Source organism: Mustela nigripes, chromosome 1, assembly GCF_022355385.1.
Source record: "Mustela nigripes isolate SB6536 chromosome 1, MUSNIG.SB6536, whole genome shotgun sequence".
NCBI classification, from domain to species: domain Eukaryota; kingdom Metazoa; phylum Chordata; class Mammalia; order Carnivora; family Mustelidae; genus Mustela; species Mustela nigripes.
The window spans coordinates 269,621,282-269,642,339 of NC_081557.1; positions in this window are offsets into that span (position 1 = coordinate 269,621,282).

Sequence of the window (21,058 nt, forward strand, 5' to 3'; positions counted from 1 at the left end):
TCGGCAGGGAGGTAGGGTTGAGGGAGGCTTTGGCAAACCTGCCAAACTGCCCCCGAGAGAAAGCGTCCGTCGGAACCATCTGCTGGCCCCGGAGAGGCCGAGCCGGCTACAGCCCCCCAAAGTCTTCCTTTCTCTCTCCGCAGCTCGCTCTTTCCTGCGTCACCCCCGGAAGACTGGGCAGCCCCGGGGGCAAGGAGGAGGGAGAAGCCGGGCTGGGAGAGACCCAGGAGCAGCCCTCGCTCCCCTTCGCCTCTGGACTGTGGAGCTCTTACTGTGACGAGTCGGCCCTCAGGGATCTAGGCCTGGATTTTCGACTAAAAGTAACCAGAGGCCCTTTTTGTTATTTGAGATCGACCCCAGGAGGCACAAGGCCCACATGGCAGCTCCTCTCAGGGACTGTCGAACAAATAGCCCTGCAGAGAGCGCCCACAGGCGCGACAGGGGACAAGAAGGCTGTTTTCTGCTGGCACCGCGGTCCCGCCCGTCCACACGGCCGCCACAAGCTCAGATACACGTTCCGCCCTCCACCTCGGGCCTGGAAGCTCCTGTGGGCGTCTCATTTTGGCATCTTCCTCAAATTACCAATAAGGGGCGCGTGTCAAGGAAGCCCTTCCCGGGAGACCCCTTGTAGCCCAAGCTCACCGACCGGACCGTGAGAAGCGAGGGTCTTGGAGTAAAACATCGAAGTGGATCTAAATGTTGGTTTCACATCTCCTAAGGAGCGGGCGGCAGTACTTGCCTCATCTCGATCCGCTGGGATTAGGTCAAAGGGATCTGAAAGGCTACGGCCACATTCAGCGTGTCCTAGCTCAAGGACATGGTCATTCCTCAGAGTCTGCCTCCCCGGGCGGGCGGCCCTCGGACCCGCGGCTGGCAGGGCCGCGCAGTGGTAAGGGACAAGGATTTCCTCCGTGTGGACCGACACACACGCGGCGCCTTCCTGGGGAGGCGGACACGCGGCTGAGGTTGGTGCGATCCCCTTGGTGACGGTTTCCGTGTTCTGTACTTGGCAACGGGGTTGTGGGAATCCCCAAGCCCTCGTCCGCATTCTCTGGAGCTCTCGGTGTCGTCGTCTCGTTCTCTTCGTCCTGTGGGAGAGCAAGAGGTCCGTGACTGGTGCTCAGAGGGAAAACCTTGAGTAAACGCCAGATTCTGTATTTTGAAATTCACTGTGACCCCACGTCCCCTATTTGAACTAAGAGACTGTTGTTTGCCGCAAGGACATAAGCCAGAAAGTGTGACCAGTTTTGATTTCCATCAATCCCCTCTCTTTTAGGCCTTTAGCCAACATGCATCAAGTTTATGGAAGCCGTCCATTATGTATCTGATAAAAAAAATAGTTTCTACATCAGAAAGTATTAATCAGAAATCAGAAAGATTAATCAAGTTAGAGCACGATATTCTTTTATTACAAACGGCTGTTTTTGAGGAATTTAGATCATTTTTTTTTTAAAGATTTAGTTCTTCATGTAGAGAGCGTGAGAGCAAGGGAAGCAGGAAAGGGTGAGGCGACGAGGACAGAATCCCAAGCAGACCCCCCACCCAGCCGGAGCCCGCCTTGGGGCCTGACTTGGAGCTCGAACCAACAGCCATGAGATCATGACCTGAGGCCAAATCAAGAGTCCTGAGCCCCCCGGGCGCCCCAGGACGTAGACCATCTCACTCAGTCTTCTGAAGCTCCAGCGCGAGGTGTTGCTTCCAGCCCTGTGGTTTCGTTGTCCCTCTGTGCAGCCTGCCCTCAGCTGCCCCAGCCTCTGCCCTAGACCTTGCCAGGACCAGCAACCAGAGTTAACACGGAAGAGAGCTGGGGCCCTCGGGGCTCCTGCCGCAGTGTGCACTCTGCGCTGACTGTTGGCTATTTCAGTGATCACCCCCGGATGGGGCTCAATTTCTCTTCACCAAACAAAACCCCCACCTTTTTATGTTTTCTGTTCCTCTCCTGTCTCCCCACTCTCACAATAGGAAAGTCCTCAGTCTACTTCCTAGCCCACCGCGGTAGACCAGTTGTTCTTCTCATTTCTGTCGTCTCGTCTTCCGAGACTCACTCTTGAGGCTAAACCTTCCCTCTCAGATGCCTATACACACGAGCGTGTTTCCTCCATCCCAAAGATGCCTTCCACAGAAACTGCTTTCTCAGTCAAATTCCCATTTCATTACTTCCCTTCCCCTCGATACGAAGTTTCTCAGAAGCATAGTGTTCTCTCACTACTTCCTCAGTCTGGTCTTTGACTAACTCTCAGCCCCCCGAAGTCTGGATTCCACACCCACTCTGTGGAAAACGCTCCCTTACGGACGCACAAGGAATGAGCTTTCAGACCCCCAGTGCCGCTGACGGCTCTGTGGCCTCCTGCTTCACCACGCTGTCCTCTTTGAAACTGGCTCGTCCTTCCCTTGCTGGCACAATGTCACAAGCCCCTGGATTTCCTTCATCCTCTCTGGCTACTTCCTCACATATTCCTTCACAGGAAAGCCGGTATGTGAATGTGGTCTTCGAGGGGCCTTCTCTCTTCTAACACTGTGGTCTCTCCCTCTGGATAATGTAATCTTTCCAGATGACTCCCCAAAGCACTCATCTGTCATGGGTCTCTGTCTGGTGAGCCAGCCAACACCTCAAAAGCAAGTTTTAGGACCATCACCTTATTTGTAGACCAACATTTCTGGACTTTTGAAGTAGCAACGACTCCTTTTCTCTTCCAGTGGTCTCCTCTTCACCTGGGAACTCAGTCCTGGTTCCTGCTCTACTTACACGAAGCCTTAGGAATCTGTCTGCTTTCCATCCGCATTGCTCCGGGGCCCGCCCTCACCACGCCGGCAAGCACAGCTGCCTTATTTCCTCTTTCTGCCGCCACTCTCTCCCCTACTCCAACTCCTTTTCTTGCTGTCCCCCAAATCTTTTAAAATAATTTTTAAATTTTTATTTATTTTTTAAAAGATTTTATTTATCCATTTGAGAGAGAGAGAGCGTGAGAGGGGAGAAGGTCAGGGGGAGAAGCAGACTCCGCGCAGAGCAGGGAGCCCGACACAGGACTCGATCCAGGGGCCATGACCTGAGCTGAAGGCAGCTGCTTAACCCACTGAGCCACCCAGGCGCCCTGAAATAATTTTCTTCTTCCTTTATTTCACTTTCTTTGGATACATGGTCCTATATGCCTAATTAAAAAGTGAAAAAAATCCACTTTTGTATAAAGCAAAAGTTAATAGTCTCTCATTGTCTTTATCCCCTTCCTTCCTATTTCCCAATGTTAACAGCCCAGTAATTTCTCTGGAAATTCTTTCATGCTCATACAAACATATATTCACATTTCTTTTTAAAATTTATTTGACAGAGATCACAAGTAGGCAGAGCAGCAGGCAGAGAGAGAGGAGGAAGCAGGCTCCCCGAAGAGCAGAGAGCCCGATGCGGGACTCGATCCCAGGACCCTGGGATCATGACCTGAGCCGAAGGCAGAGGCTTCAACCCACGGAGCCACCCAGGCGCCCCTATATTCACATTTTCAACAGAAAATGGAGTCATAGTATATATTACTTCAGAACATTACTGGTTGCCTTCTTGGCTTTCCAAATACCCCTTTCCTGTTGGGCAGTGGCCATGTGGTTTGGGTGGACTGACCCACTCTTGGCTACGGGTGGCCTCCATTGGCCTAAGCCAATCGGTTTAATTGTATTTCTCTGGCTCTGGCTCAAGAATTTGTTCTTGCGCCTGGGTGGCTCCGTCGTTAAGCATCTGCCTTCGCCTCAGGTCATGATCCCAGGATCTTGGGATGGAGCCCGCATAAGGCTTCCTGCTGGGGGGAGCCTGCTTCTCCCTCCCCCTCTGCTGCTCCCCTGCTTGTGCGCCTTCTCTCACCTTGTCTCTCTGTCAGATAAATAAATAAAATATTAAAAAAAAAAAAAAAGAATTAGTTCTTGGTTGCGGGGGGCGGTGAGATCTAAATTGGTCTAATCAGAATGAAACTTGGGATTTTTCATTAAAGGTTGAGAGAAATGACACAGCCCCAGGGGTGACAGTCTTGCCACCGGGAGAGATGACAGTCTGAGGCTGACGCCAACATACCCACCAGATTTCCTTTCTTAAGTTCGTTGGAATCAGGTTTTCTGTTCCCTGTAGTGGAAGTCCCCCTAATTGATACACATGTGGACTTTTCAAGAAATTTCCTTCCAAAGACTAGTATTAAAATGATCTTTCATCATCTCCAAACCCTTCCATTTCTCCACTGGATGTGGAACTGGATTACAGTCATGTAGCATATGGCCTTTGGGGCGTGCTGTGGTCTCATTCCATGCCCCTCCCCCACCTCATTTCCCATTACATTTTCCCTTCCCCCAACCGGCCACCTAAGTTCCCCTCACAAGCCTCTCCCCGTCCCCATGCTCTTACTGGCATTCTTGCTTGTTTGGCCTTCTAGTAAAGTTGTGAACAGGTTTTGACATCCTAGTCCCCAGACATGGAGGGAATGCCTGCTCCTGTGGGAATGGCCCGTGCAGAGCGCCGGGGACACGAGCACGAGTGAGAGACAAATGCTGCTACAGGACCTACGTGTGGTGGGGGCGCCCGTGTGTGACGTGGTGACTGTTCTCACAGTTAGCTCTCCGAGGCCTTGTGATCGGCAATGATGAGTCAGGATTTGTTAAAGAAAATGGGGTTTAAGTCCACATGAACACAAACATGGATTCGAGATCCTTACAGTCGCACATATGCAAAGATAAACCAGGGCGTTTGACAAACAAAACTACTCTGCAGGGAAGTAGACGTATGACATGAGTAAGAACTGTAAACACAGCCTAGTCATTCACGGCTCTTTCCTTATGATGTCTTCGGTTTTGGTATCATGGTAATACTAGCCTCAAAAAAGATGAGTTGAGCTAAGTTATTATTTTTTAAAATAACCGATCTTCCCCCCTTAATAAGCTGGGACTGCCCCATCGCTAACAAAACCCTATCTTTTTTAAAAATGACTTCTAAAAAATATCTTATTTATTTATAACAGAGGGACACAGAGAGAGAGAGAGCACACAAGCAGGTGGAGAGGGAAAGAGAGAAACAGGCTTCCCACCAAGCAGGAAACCAATGTAGGGCTAATCCCAGGGCCCTGGGATCATGACCGGAGCCAAAGGCAGACACTTAATGCCTGAACCACCCAGGCACCCCAACAAAGCTCTATCTTATCTCCAGGCTATTTATTGGCTTCTCCCGCATCTCTTCCTGACCTTTTTCCCCTTCAAGTCTGCCTCCACCTTCATTTGAACCACAGTGACCTGTGGAGGAAGGTGAGCAGAGCCTATTAGAACAGGGTCAGATCCACCCTGGAATGCCAGACTCTCCGGGGGCCTGTCTCCGAGGACAAAGTTAATAACGAATCTTGGACTGTTTATTTCTGAACAGGTCCCTGAGAACCTGAGGTCGCAATCACAGCCCCCACGGCGGGAGTCTGTCCAGTCCTTTATGTGCGGCTCGGCATCGCAGGGACACACCTAATCACCTTCCTCACCTTTCGCTCCTTCAAATCCACTCATCGAAAGCAAGGCCTCCAACACAACTGCCCGACAGTCTCAGCCCCTGGCCTCTGCAGACCCTGTCTCTAAGATGCCAGCTGCCCCTTTTCCCCTTGGGCAGAGCTTTCAAACCCGCAGAGCTCTGAGCCTCCGAGACGAGACGCAGGCTGGCCAGATCCTCAACCCACCCCCCACCCTGCCGCCCCCTGCCCCCCGGGGGAGCTGGCTGGACCTCTCCTCGGCTGCCCATTGTTAACAGTTTCTGTCACTCTGATACAGTGTTTGAAAGTAACAGAACTCTCCTTGTTTTAAGGCATTTTCAAGGTTGCCCTGGCTCAGTCTGCTCTTCCCCACATGGGGAGTTAGTGAGACCAAGTTTAAGTTCAGGATTCACAACCACAACTTTGCAAGAGGCCATCTCACACTATAAATAGGCATGACGGACCCCCCAAGTGCTGGGTGAGAAGGAGGCCCCTGGGTCAAGTCAGTTCAATTAAACTCCACCCAGCGACCTCCTGTCCGGGGACATACAAATCAGGGAACGGTGCCAGTCGGTTCTTGTGCCAGCAGCTGCTCGCGTCCCCTTGGGCTAGCCAGATTCTCTGGGTCTCGGCTGTGAGTTAAAGTCTTGGTCGTCAGCTGATCTAGCTCTCGCAGGCTGTGGTTTGGGAGGCTGGGTCACACATGCTGCGTGGAGCTGAGGCAAGGCACTGTGGGAGCCCCTGTTCTTACCCATTAATAGACTTACACAGATGAAACCTGATTAAAAAATCACATCAAGAGCAGTCTTGGTTGATTAATTAAAGCTTCTGACACGAAAAGGGGAGGAAGCCTCACGGTTGCCAACCATCAGCTGTGCACGTTGGCAGAAAGGTGGGTTTGATTTGAGCCTTGGTTTAGCTGCAAGGGGTTGGGACGCTCTGGCCTTCCTCCCAACCACTGCCATCCCATAGCTGGGGTGTTTGGGAAGACTCCTGCCCCCTCCCATTTCTCAAAGTTTGCAGACAAGAACTATGGAACCAATTTCTTATTCTGTGAGGGCAGCTCTACCCACCTTTCTTTTGTACGGATATGCACGCGTCTGCTTAATGCTGGAAGGACTATATTAATTAAGGCAGTCTCCCCCTTATGTTACAGAATTCTTCGTCGTCTGCCCCATGTGAGACAGCTGCTCCTTCCGTGCTCATCACCTTGTTTCTTTCCTTCACACTTTTCGGTCCGTAATGACTTGTTTACTTATTTATCAACTTGACCGTGGGTTTCTCCCACCCGAATCTCAGCTCGGCAAGACTGCGAAGCAGCGCACGTGTTCCTAGTTTTACCCAAGTGTGTAGCTCACGCCGGCACATAGTAATCACTCAGTAAATACTGGTGCGATGCGCGACATGCCAAGGTAACACATTTTCAGGTACCCCCCCCCCCCGAGAAGATCCGTGGTCAGCGCTTACTGGATGCTGGGCACCGTTCCAGCCGCTTCCCGCGGGCAGCTCGTCCCGTTCTCCGGGACGGAGTCAAGTGCTGTCATCCTTACGCTTCGTTTACACGGAGGTAAACGGAGGCGCGAAGTGGGCAGTGCGCGCACCCGAGGTCACACAGCGAGCCCGGAAGGTCTCCCGGAGTCTCTCAGCCGCTGCGCCGCGGAAACTCCGGCAGGGGCGCCTGGGGGCTCCGCTGGTTAAGCTCGGGTCATCCCGGAGGCCCGGACCGGGCCCGGACCGAGGCCCGCACCGAGGCCGGCACCCAGGCCCGCACCCAGACCCGCACCGAGACGCGCACCGAGGCCGGCACCCAGGCCCGCACCGAGGCCCGCACCCAGGCCCGCACCCAGGCCCGCACCGAGGCGCGCACCCAGGCCCGCACCGAGGTCCGCACCCAGGCCGGCCGCGGGTCGCCCGCCGGGCAGGGAGCCCGCTTCCCCCGACCCTCGCTCTCCGCCCGCTCCCGCTCCCGCTCCCTCAAATCAACAAATGACGTCTTTACAACCAAAGCAGGGCTCTGGACACCTAATACCGTATTTAGCCCATTTGGAGTCTCGGGGCGGGGGAGAGGCTCGCGCGGCCCCCGCAGCCTCCCCCGCTTGGGTCCCGCCCGCAGCCGCGCTCCGGCTCAGAACCGCCGCGCCGCCCACCCGGGCCCTGCGCCGGCCTCGACCCACCCGCGCTCCGCGGCTCTTAACCTCGTGCTCAGCCTGATTTGCATATCGGGGGCACGTGCCTGCTTCTGGCCAATGAGAAACCGGAAGCCCGTGGAGAGCCCGCCTCCGGGCAGGAGCCGGCCGGAGCCCCGAACTCGCGCTCGGGCGGATTTCTCCCCGCGGCGCAGGTGCGGTGGCGCGGGCTGTGCGGGGCCGCGGGGCTGTGCGGGGGCCGCGGGGCTGTGCGGGGCCGCGGGGCTGTGCGGGGCCGCGGGGCGGGCGTGAGCTCCGAGCGCGCACGGGCCGGGCCGCTGAGCTGAACACGGGCAGCGCGCGGGGCTGCGGGCGCTGCGGAGCTGCGGGACCAAGCGCGCAGTCGCCTTCTTGCGGACTTCTTCGGAGAAGACGTGATTCAGTATCTGCGCGACGGTTCCTGCGGTTCCGTTAAGCGGCTCTACGGAGCGACAGGACTTAGGACCATGAAATGCGCCCGCGGTAAGCGCACCCTTGTAGTAAACCCACAGAGCTGCAGCCCCACTCCAGTCGCGTTTGAGGACATTGCCGTCCCCCCACGAAGATTCCTTGGGCTGCTTTGCCGTCCATCCCCGTTCTTGTGACTCTACGTAACCACGAATTTGCTTTCTGTCTCTGTAGGTTTGTCTTTTCAGGACATTTCATAAACAACTTTTTTTTTTTTTTTTTTAGCTGAAAGTACTCCTTTTTAAAAAAATTTATTTATTAATTTGCCAGAGTACAAGAAGGGGAAGCTACACGAAGAGGGGAAAAGCGGGCTCGCGCTGAGCAGAGAGCCCAACGTGGGGCTGGATCCCAGGACCCTGCGACCATGACCTGACCACGACCTTACCCAAAGGCAGACACTTAACTGACTGAGCCACTCAGGTGTCCCGTTAGAAGTATTCCTAATTACTATTCGTAACATATGGCTATGCAACTGGTAATGGAGCCCACACTCAGTTGACGGTAACATGAAGGACACAGGATGGCCGACAATACAGTGTCAGGGAAAGAGCCCTCAAGACCAGGAGACCACATTCTGGAGCCAGCTCTTTTTCTAACCAACTGTGTACCTCTGATAAGCTTTTAAATTTCTTTTTTTTTTTTTTAAAGATTTTATTTATTTATTTGACAGACAGAGATCACAAGTAGACAGAGAGAGAGGGGGGATGCAGGCTCCCCGCTGAGCAGAGAGCCGGATGCGGGGCTTGATCCCAGGACTCTGGGATCATGACCTGAGCTGAAGGCAGATGGTTTAACCCACTGAGCTACCCAGGCGCCCCATGCTTTTAAATTTCTTGAGCTGATTTTTCTCAATCATGAAATGAGAAAATCCAAGGGAATGGCTTTTAAGTACCCTTCTAGATCTCAGATTCTAATGTATTTTCTTTTTTTTTTTTTTAAAGATTTTATTTACTTATTTGAGAGAAAAAGAGAGAGTACAAGTAGGGTGGGGCCAGAGGGAGAAGCAGGCTCCAGGATTGTGACCTGAGCCAAAAGCAGATGCTTAACCAACTGAGCCACCCAGGCTCCCCTCTAAAATATTTTCTTAAGAAATAAAGAGAGTATTTGAGTTCTTTCAGAAAAAAAAAATACCCCTCATTCATTCAACAAAAACTGGTTAAGGCAATCCCATCCCTCTTTAGATCTAAACAATCATGTTAAAGTACATAATTGTAGTAAATGGGAGAACTGAGGATGTTATGAAACATCTATCAAACATCTTCCTGTATTGGGCAGGAAGGTCATAAGCCAAAGGAAATGAACAAATTTTGGGGAAAGGGTCATGTTTCCTTGGACCTCTTACCAGAAACAAAGGTGAAGGATGCTTAGAACGTCTTCTCTGTATGGCACATGAATGCCTAGATATGAATATTTCTTTTGTGAGAGAGACGCTATGAGTCGGAGGGTTTTGTCTGGTGATTATAAAGAAATAGGATCATATTTATCCTTAAAAGCATATATGTTACTGTCAGTGTTTTTTGTTTGTTTGTTTGTTTGTTTTTTGTTTTTAAGAAGCTCTACACCCAGCATGGGACTTGAACTGACAAGAGGTCCAAACAAATATGATTCTTTTGTCAAGGTCAAGAGTCCCATGTTCCCCCAACTGAGCCAGCCATGTACCCGCGTTATTGTCAATTTTTTAAAGGTGTGATAATGTTATTGTTGTTGCAGATTAAAAAAAAAAAAAAAAAAAGAGCCCTGTAAGGGTGATGGGACTATTCTGTATCCTGACCGTAATGATGGCTACATGAATCTATCCATGTGTTAAAATTTATGGAGCTACCCACACTGCAAAAAGGAGGTTTTATTGTATGTAAATTCAAAGATTAAAGTTTAAAATGAGTCCTTGCCTTTTAGAGATACATGTTGAAATATTCATGGGTGAAATGATACAAAATCTAGTATTTGCTTCCAGTAATATGGGAGGGAGGGAAATGGGAGTGTGTAGATGAAACAAGATTGGCCGTGAGTTGACAGTCGTTGAAACTGGGTTCATTATTCTCTCCAGTGATTCATTATGCTCTCTTCTCTCTTTCTGGATAGGTTCAAAGATTTTCATCATAAAAAGTGAAATATAAAAAGCATTGGTGGGCAAAAATAAAGTTTCTTCCTGCTCACATGCTTCAAAGAAGCTTACTCTGACTTGCAGACTGATGGCTCTGTCAAAGGGAGGGAGTTGTCTACACAGGTGAAGTGACAGGAAAAATATATCATCTTTCTACATAATTTATGCACATTTCATGACATGAGAAAAGATTTTTTATTTATATGACCCAGCTGAGCTGACTACATTTTAAAAGTTAATCAAATCAGAAACTGTTACCATATTGAGCACCTGCTTAAGGTGGTCAGCAAAATAACCCTTCAGGTAAAATATCTTAAACCTTTACACCTCCCTCAGAAGATATTATTCCCATTTTACAAGGAGGTAACAGGCTGAGGACAGGCCTTGGTGAGGACAGGCTGCACATCTAGCATAATATAGTCGGAACACAGATCCAGATCTAATTCCAGAGCCGTCTCTTACCCAGTGGACTGTAGGACTTCCTCCAGTGGGTCGGTTCTGTGCCACTTCTGCCTGCTTCTCTTCTAGCAACCAGCACCTGTAGCCTTCTTCAGAGGACTCCCGAAGGCTACTGGGTCAGCTTTGCCCCAGCCCAGAGAGCCCGCAGTGCACAGAGCTTCCATTCCCATAGAGTGGCACAAAGCTGGTGACTCACCGCGCAGGGGTCCCAACGTTCACATCCCTTGCTCTGATGGAGACAAACTCTGAGGTAGAAGGAACATTCCAGAACCCCCCTGGGGATCAAGCAGAAGCAGAAACGGTACCTGAAACTGGACCGTCGCTCAGAGCCTCCCATTTCGCTGTCCTGCTTCCTCCAGTCCGTCACTGGCTTCTCCCAGGAGCGTTTGCTTAGTGTATCGCTTGCTCGTGAATCCTTGTCTCAGGGACAGCTTCTTGGGAGCCCGACCAAAGACAGGGGCTTTTTCCTACCTAGATGCAGTTTCGCCGCGAGGAATTCCTTACCCAGGAAGCATTTATGAGAATGTTGATGTGTTTGTACCTAGGTCAAGTTACTTAACTGTTTACGTGCACGATTACAGCAGTGACTGGAAATAGACATGTGGAAGAAGCAGGGACAGGCATCGCTTCTGTCAAGACCGCGGTGACCTGTAATGAGAAGTGAGGAATGTGCTCTAGGTGACCACACGTGCTCTAGTGACAGAGCTGTGTCCAACGGGCTTCCTGAGGATGAGCCCAACGCCACCTGACTGATGCCATCTGACACCTGACAATACCATCTGAGGCCAACACTGCTTTAACCTGCACAGCGGGGATGAGAGTTGGGAAGAGAGGTCGCTAGTGTGGGCTGAAGAGGAAAGAGACAATGCCTTGAAAAGACTGAAAACTGGGTCCTAAAGGCATTAAGAAGAGCGCAAGTCTTCTTTGGAGGCCCCGGCTGGAAAGCCCGCATTGCGTTCACAGCCAACAGAGCCCAGCGGTGTCGCATCCCAGTGAGAAGAGGGTTTCAGCTGGGACGGGGCTCCCCTAGCTCGGTGTCATGTTATCCGCGGAAGAAGTGGTTCCGTAGCTAAGCTGGGGAATTAGGCGTCTGGCTCCGTGACTTGCGGTTGTGCGAGGCTGGCAAGTTACTTCACATCTTGCAGCTTCGACTTCCCATTCTGTAAAATGGGACAGTAACACCCAGCCCATGTGTTGTCACGGGAATTGTATTAGATCCACAAACCACTGTGACATGATATGAGCCAGCGAATGGCCAATTATTACTCCGAGGGGAGCTGCAGACCCTTCCCTTGGAACGTCTTTACTAATGACACGGGCTGGAGAGCGTGCTCATGCACTGCTAGGGCACTGCTGGGGGCACCTTCTCCAGAAAGAAATATGGCTCAGTCGGTTGAGCATCTGTGTTTGGCCCAGGTCATGATCTTGGGGTCCCGGGATCGACCCCTGCCTCAGGCTGCATACTCAGCACGGAGTCTGCTTGAGGTTCTCTCCGTCTGCCTCTGCCCCTCCCCCAACTGCATGTGCTCTCTCTCATTCTCCCAAATAAATAAAAAAATACCTTCTAAATGTCACTGTCCTTGGAACGATCAGAGGTTTTTTAATACAAACCCAGTGAAGTCCCACGCACTGCAGCAATGGCCCCTTGCATACATCTTTAACCCTGGGGGCGGGAAGAGCAGAGCCACGGAAAACGGTGACGGAAAACCTCCGGGGAAGCTGAGAAACCCACGGATAGTCTAAGCTCTTTGCTGCATACCGTGTTCCAGTACACACACACACAGACACACACACACCTGCACATGCCCACACATGCACACATGCAGATGCAGCCCAAGCACTTCCATGGAATGATATGGAGCATTTTTGCTTCGTTGTATTTATTTTATTTGTTTTGCACAACATAGGGAATAAATCCACTGCTCTGTTAGCTGGAGCCAGTTGCAGCCAGCGTATGTGGCGTGTTATACTCTGTGTATCTGTAAATCTAGCCCATTTAGGAACACGGTGATTGTGCACATATGCGTTTTAAAGCTAGCTTTTGAATTTTTTTCTAAACAGAGGAGCTGCCAGTTTACAAATCCTTCTTTATATTTTGTGCGCTGCCTTCCCATTTGCACTGCCATCAGCCTAACTCAGGACGTTGGCGGCTCATCCCGGATTATTCTGGCTGCTTCCGGACCGTCCAGCCACAACCATCGGATTTAGCATTTTAAAGTGCCACTTGCTTGATGACACTCCCTGTTCACAAACCCTCCCAGTTTCCCTATTACCGACCAAATGAAGTCCAGAGTCTCTGTTCTAGCCTGAAACCTCGGTAGAATTGCGTATCTACCAGCTGTACAGGCTGCTTTGCTTCTCCCTGTGCTGCAGCTAAATTTAACTGCTTGACTACTAGAGTCCTAAATATACACGGATATCTCCAGTGAGTAGATATACTTCTCCTTCTGCCTGGAATAACCACTCTGTTCTTTCCTCTTCTCTCATGGGCAAGCTAATACCGCTTCTTCCACTGCATTTTTGCTAATAAACCCAGCAGGAAGTGGTTCCTTTGCACCCCCCACAATATGCAGCTCGTACGCCCCCCCGCATATCTGTGAGTCCGTGTGGTCACTCCTTCTGGATGGCCCTGCAGGCGCTCCTTCAGGCCTCTCTGTCTGCAGGCACTGGAAGTCTCACCAGGCTTCCTCCCCTGCCCAGCTAACTCCTGTGTCATCAGTCGCCTCAAACAACACAACCTAGGCTCGGCTCTTTTTAAGGAATTTATTGGAGTTTTTTTTGTTTTTGTTTTTGTTTTTTTTTTGGCAGAGGCCACCTAGGAGACTTTATTCGCATGTTCACACTCCTCTCCGTGTCAGGCCAGCCCAACCAGAGCACTGAGCCCAGGCTGCGGTTCGGGCAGGAGTCCCAGAGCCCCGTGGGGGTGACAGGGTGGCAGGTGGGGCTCCTGGCCCCACTCACACGTGCTGCCTCCTGTGGCGCAGCACCTCTGTGGGCGTGAACAGAAAGTCCTTCTGGCAGGCCTCGCAGTGGTAGGGCCTCTGCAGGGCAGACGTCTTCTGGACGGGTTCGGGGGCGGCTTCCTCTGCCCCTGGCGGGCCGTCCTGCAGGGCCTCGGGGCACGTGTTCTCGTGGGTGATGCGCTCCAAGGGCATCAGGGGCAGGTGCAGGCCGCAGTGGGGGCAGGTCCAAAAGGTGCGGAGACAGTCACTGTACAGGTCCGTGTCACTCGCAAGGCAGTTGTAGGTGAGAAAGTCAGCGACTGCGTAGCCCCCTCTGGTGGGGTGGGGGGAGAGGGTAGAGCTGCCAAACAGACCTGGGAGACTCCTAGAATAATAGGAGGCTGAGAAACCAAGATTAGGACATAGACAGCAAAAAGGGACCAGGGAGGAGCAGAGACACAGCTCTTATCTGGCAGGATTCTGCCACCACCGCCGCCACGCCGCCACGGTCGCCCTCTGCGCCCTCTCGCATCTGCTGTAGGTGCCTGCTGCCCGTCCTGGCTTCGTTCCTCCAGCGCCAGATTCCGTGTCCTGGGCAAGGAGTCTGATGGGTGGGACCCAGGTTCGGCAGCCGCACCTTTGTTTACTCTCTAGAACGAGAGTAAACGGAGTCGCTTACCTCTCTGACTTGCCTGGAGGCGACAAAGCTCTATGGACCCAACAGGACAACTGGTAAAGAACCATCCCCAGATAAGAGGGTTAGGCGAGGTGACACTCCCCAAAAGGCAAATAATAGTCACAACTTCTGTTGACCCTTCAAGCCATGACTTCGCTGTCACGTCTCGAAGAGGTGATGTGCACGTCTCTCTTCTCTTTCCAGGAGGAACTAGGGAATTCATCTCAGTTCCAGCACGTGGTGGACATTTCTCTGTAAAACACTACATCGTGCTTAAAAATAATATGTATCATTTTCTATCTTATAAGTGACATTAATTTTTGAAAATAAAGTATAAATAAAAAACCAAAAGTCCACTGGTAATCCCATGATTAACATTTTGGATTGCATATTTTCATTTTCTCTTCTATTATACACACGTATTACTTATCCTTTACAGAGCTTGGGCCAGACTTGTTGCATGACATTGGATTATTGTGTTCAGATCTCTTTCCCCTACTATAGTCTGAACTCTGTGAAGGCAGGGGCCGTGGTGTTTTCTATCTATGCATCTACTAGCTGGTAGCTTGTCCCACAGTGTTTGGTGTGTGCTTGATCAATGCTTGCTAAATCAACGGAAAGCTCCTTGAGGACAGAAGTCATGTTTTATAAAACTTTATAATTAATACAAGATGTATTATACTGTCTTGTATATGGTAAATAGTTTCACTCAAGATTTTTGAATTAAATAACTTAAGTCGGGATGCCTGGGTGACTCAGTCAGTTAAGCGGCTGCCTGTGGCTCAGGTCATGATCCCGGTGTCCTGGGATCGAGTCCCACATCAGACTCCTTGCTCCACAGGGAGCCTGCTTCTCCCTCTGCCTCTGCCTCTGCCACTCTGTCTGCCTGTGCTCTTTATCTCTCTGACAAATAAATAAATAAAATCTTTTAAAAAATAATAAATAAATGAATAACTTAAGTCACATGGCAATCCTAAACTTGGAAGGCTTCAGCTGTAGATAGGTATGTTTTCCTTCCCTGGCTGCACAAATCCAGGAGTGAGGCCCGGAGCATGAACCGTGGTAGTTCGTGATAGTCAGATCGGCCTTTGTCCCTCCTTCCTCCCTGGCAAATCCCCGGGAATACTGAACTTCCCAAATTTCTTTTTCCTTCCTCCAGACACTTTCTCACTGACAACCTTCAGGTTCGACTTCGATAGCCAGTTGTTCTGACATCTTAGAGCTGACCTTTTCCGCGGCTCATGGAGAATATTCAAGATGGCAGCGAGTCTTTTGTCACTTTTGTCGCTGAGAGGTGGATCTGTTTCTTCTCTCCTCTACATATAGGCTGGGCCCATGACTGCTTTGATCAATAAAACAAAGAGAAAGCGATGAGACTTGCCTTTAGTAAGACTGTCAGTCTCTTGTCTCTCTTGTCTGTCAGCCTCCATGCTGTGAGGTGCCTCGGCAGCCACTTGGAGCCACGGGTTCATGTGGAAGAAAATCAAGGCCCCCAGCTTCCAGGCCCATCTGAGACCTCAGACGGCAACAGCCCCAGCCTGCCAGCTCCGGGAGTGGACCAACTTGAAAGCAGATCCTCAGCTGGTCAAGGTGTCCCAGCAAATGCTACATGGAACAAAGATGAAGTGTCCCAGACCGATCTTGACCTATAGCAAAATTGGGAACAAATAAATGGTTCTTGTTTTAAGCCCTTATGTTCTGAGATAGTCTTGCACAGCAACGTGTAGCTGAAACAGTTCCCAGAGTTGACCCCGTGTCTCTCCCAGAGGTAGAGCAGAGATCTCTTCCCTGTGGGCCAAGAAAATCGCTCTTGCAGTTTCTACTTCCTTCTTGACTCATGTCAAAGAACCCAGGAGTTTAAGTGGCACCTTTCATCCTCTCATTCTAAAGAATTTCCTGTCTTCAACAACTGACCGATGTTTCTAGAAAGCTCTCGGGCCCTTCAGCGTTGCCCTCCCACAGAGCCATCTAGATCTCTCTGAACATCTAAGGCATTGCTGGAGAGAAGGAAGGCAGCCCTGATGGCCCCTTCCTGTTTACAGTCTCCATTATGACTTCCCGGAGCCCAACTAGTGGCCTCCAACTCCTCCTTTCACAGATCTCTGTGAAACTGGGACTCTGTTTGGCTGCCCTGGTAGACAGCCCCCCACCCCCAACTTCTAATGCCCACATCCAAGCTGTTTGCATGATTTCCGAAGTGCATTGCTAATCCCAGGCAAGGTTTAAAACCCTCACGAGGCCACAGTAGAGCAACTCAGTCTCATCCCCTCGCTTTTGCTTTCCCTGCCTGTCTTGCTTTGCTCCGTGCTGCAGCTTTCTGCTTTGGACATCGCTCCAGCATCTTTTTGTTGTTTTTTTTTTTTTTTTTTTTTTTTAAGATTTTTATTTATTTATTTGACAGACAGAGATCACAAGTAGGCAGAGAGGCAGGCAGAGAGAGAGGGGGAAGCAGGCTTCTCGCTGAGCAGAGAGCCCGACGTGGGGCTCGATCCCAGGACCCTGAGATCATGACCCGAGCCGAAGACAGAGGCTTAACCCTCGGAGCCACCCAGGCGCCCCCACTCCAGCATCTTAAACCAAGAGATTTCTTCTGCTTCAGCAGCTCCCACTTTGTAATTTCCTCTTCTAGTTCCTAAGGCTTGCAGCAGGATGTGCATTATCAGAGCATCCTGGGGTTGGGGGGAAGCTAGGAAATCATTTCGATCATGCCCGTGCCTTCAGATGGGACAACATGCACACCAGAGTGGTAACAAAAAATTTAGCACACAAAAATAACTCAGGAAATACCTAACTTTCTATGAGACTTCTGAGATTCTCATGCAACCCCCAATCTCCCACCCGAAATCGAAAGCCTCCAGGGTTGGGACTGAAGGGCTTATTTAAAAACTCCAGCAAGCCGACTGAGTCCTCTGCAAACCTGGGCCTCCTTTCAACAGTAAGATAGGCACAAATTTATCCCAAATAGGGAAGATGTGGTGTTAAGACTCCTGCTTAAACTAGCTCCTCTAGTAGCTCTTCTAGGTAAGGCGACCAGTCATTCCCACTGGGACATGTTTTCGGGTGGGGGGGCTTGCAGTTGAGAATCGTGTCACAGCAGCCGTGGGTTGTCCCAGGTGAACTGGGGTGGGTCATCACCCTGCGTTTGGGAGACGCTCGGAGCGCGGTGGCAGAGGTGGGGGTGAGGCGGCCAGCGGTAAAGAGGAAACGTGTCCTAAATGCGCCTGCTCTGTCCTTTGGAGCTTTTTGATCAATGATGCTCACATTAAAAGTGTTATGGAAACTTTTAAAAAATATAAAATTGCAGAGCTTGGCCTAGACCTACGGTGTCAGAACCTCTTCAGGTGAAGGCTGAAATCCAGAGCCCGCTGCGCAACCCGCTGAGCCACTGGGCTCCCCGCGAAGAAACACTCAAATAGGGGTGAGGTAAAAATCCAGAGGAGATCCAGAGAATACATGCAGATGTCAAAACAAAACACAATTCAAAACAACCACTCCGACAGAAGTTTGGGGAGGAGGGCGCACTCCGGCTTGACATCTGTCAGGCTCGCAAAGGGTTCGCTGCACGCGCTGTTCCGTGCCGCGCCCTCCCCTGATTCCTAGAAGTTGATCTGTCAAAACACAGATGTTGCATTCGGCTGCTTTGCCGTTCCCGGGGCAGCCTGGCAGCTTCTGCTAAAGACTGGAGCCGCTCAGGGAGTCTCCGCAGAGAGGACGGGGAACCGAGAGGCGCCTGAAGTGGAGATTCTGTTCTGTTGAATCATGTTGGAAATGATTAACTTAGTTCTTTGCCAGTGCGTGGAGTGCTTTTTTTCCCTTCACGGCGTCCCTTTAAGAAGAAATCTTCGCTCAGTCTAAGTTGTTTCTTCATGTTCTCAGAGTGGGCATAATGCTACGCTTGAGAATTTTGAAATCCAGACGAGGAAACAAAGTATTCTGTGGTTAACCCACAGTGCCAGAGGGTTCTTGCTGAGGACGCACACGCAGGTACCAGGAGTTACTCTCTGATTGTACCTTGCTCGCCAGCTCCGGGTTCCGATGCACAGCTAATAGTAAACAAAACCCAACAATAGAGGGGAAAGATCCAGAGTGAGGCATTCTCGGTAAACACGTCCAAAAAGGCAGGGCTGTTCCTGGGTAAGATCACAGAGAGGACAGTGTCCCTTCTGGGGCCCGGCAGACTTCTCTTCTGCGTGTCCCTTTTCCCTGCTCCTTTCTCTTCGTGGTGAAGAGTTCTCCACCCCGCATTCCAGAGTCGTCCCCCGCTGCTTCCGTCCCACTCGCCCGCCCCCACCCCATTCCGAACTTGCCGTGAGCATCCCACGTCGCCTCCACGGCACCCCTCAGTGCGTGACTGATCCACACCGGTGTTAGGACCGGTTTCCCGAGTACATCAATATACTTTAAGGCATGAATGACTGGAGATAATAACCTTTTATTTATTTTTTTTTATTTTTAAAGATTTTATTTATCTATTTGACAGAGAGATAGTGAGAGAGGGAACACGAGCAGGGGGAGGGGGAAAGGCAGAAGCAGGCTCTCTGCTGAGCAGGGCTTTGGATGCAGGGCTCGATGCCAGAATCCGGAGATCATGACCTGAGCCCAAAGCAGATGCTTAGCCACTGAGCCACTGAGTCCCTCACAGACAGAGTTTTAAAATAAGCAAACCCAAGACAAGATTAGTAAAACGTGACAGTGATAATGATACACCCATGAGGCTCTAATTCTCTGGTCCCTTGGGGCTCTGGGATGAGAAGACTCCGTAAGAAGGTATATGTTCTTTTTTTTTTTTCCTCAAGATTTTATTTATTTATTTGAGAGAGCGAGAGCATGAGCTGGGGGCATGGTTAGAGGGAGAGGGAGAAACATGTTCCCCACTGAGCAGGGATCCCTGACGAGCTGGTCCCAGGATCCTGGGATCATGACCTGAGCTGAAGGCAGATGCTTTACCGACTGAACCACCCACGTGCCCCAAGAAGGTGTAGGTTCTTCCAGGTAAGGTCGATGAACTTCGTCTTGTGTGAAATATGGGAAACAGGCAGGGAATGATGCACTGAACAAAGCAGGGAACAAGAGGTTCTCCTACTGACCGTCCTCTCCCAACACACACACACACAGGCACTCCGGATCTTTGCTTTTCCGCAAAAGTAAAATTCTGGGCTGGATTGTCTGTAATAGCAAAGATCGGGACACAAATCCAATGTCCACCAGTGGAGAACTTGTTCAGTAACTGTCATTGCAGCGAAACAATCGGGTCGGAGGCAACACAGTCAGGTCGTAGGCGACTATCAAAAAAGACAAGGGAGCGGTGTATTCACTGGCACAGGATCGCCGTCCATAGAGATCGAACATACAGAGAAGGGGGAACATTATTCTCATTATTCATTTATTTGCATAAATAAATAATAATTGGATGGTTCCTGGTACAGAAAGAAAATGGGTAGGAGTAAGACAAAAATGGGAATGAGAGTAGGAGCTGGATTTTCACCATTTTCTATTGTTTGGATTTTTGAGCCATGATCTATTCAAGAGCTTTTGTGATCAGAATTTGAAATGTTCCCAGAGTGGTTTGTTGAGCATTTAATAAATTATTCTCCGGTGAAACAGGCTGAACCTGGACAACTAACTCCACGGGGCAGAGAAGAAAACGGAGCCTCCGGATGGCTTGGGTGGGATCCCAGCTGGGCTACTCTTTGACCCCAGGCAAGTTGCTGACCTTTTCCAAGCCCCTCTGTAACGTGAGGGTAACCACAGCCTGGAAAAGATGGGTGCAGAGCAGCAGACGAGGACTCGGTCACAGTTGGCCAGAGTCCCAGAGCTGGCGCTGGCTGAGAGCGAACCCAGGCTCGGGGCTGCTCGTTCGCTTTGTGTCTCGCCAGAAGCTACTTGGGAAAGTGTCCGTTTTTTGCTGTACCAATACTTAACAGTCTTGGGTGAGGAAGACATCTCAAGCCTCTGAGCGGTAAGAACAGCTTGGTATCAACATAAGAAAAGCCTCCAAAATGAGAATTTTTTTCCTTAAAGTGTAATGTCCTTTGCCCGTATCACTTTAAAACCTAGCGTTAACGGGGGCACGTGGGTGGGTTAGTTGGTTCAGTGTTGGACTCTTGATCTGGGGGTCTTGAGTTCAAGCCCGGTGTTGAGCTCCATCCCGGGTGTGGAGCCAACTTAAATAAACAAACAAGCAAAACTTAGCATTAATGGATGAATTAATACAATGTGTGAGGTTTGACTTAAAATAATACGGGGATAGAGGAAGTGGGAGGGGCGTATGGATGAAACAGAACAGCCTGGAGTTGAAAACTGTGGATGGTGGTGACGGGTCCATGGAGGGATTTTAAAAAATATTTTATTTATTTGACAGAGAAAGACACAGTGAGAGAGGGAACACAAGCAGGGGGAGAGGGAGCAGCAGAAGCAGCAGAAGCACCGAGCAGAGAGCTCGATGCGGGGCTTGATCCTAGGACCCCGGGATCATGACCTGAGCTGAAGGCAGACACTTAACGACTGAGCCCCCCAGGCACCCCAGTTTGTCTACTTTTACGTATGTTTAACATTTTCCATAAGAAAAGCCAAATTCATATATTGTAGCTGATCAAAGATGGCTATAGGCTCTCTGACACTGCCCTAACCTTAGAGAAGGTGTCTCTATCACCTCCTCTTAAAGGGTCTGTGGGCTCTGTGACTGTTCATTAATAGAATACACTGGAAGGGACCCTGTGCTGGTTTGCTGGGTTTGCCCTTAGCAAGCCTGGCAGCTTCTAGCTGCTGTC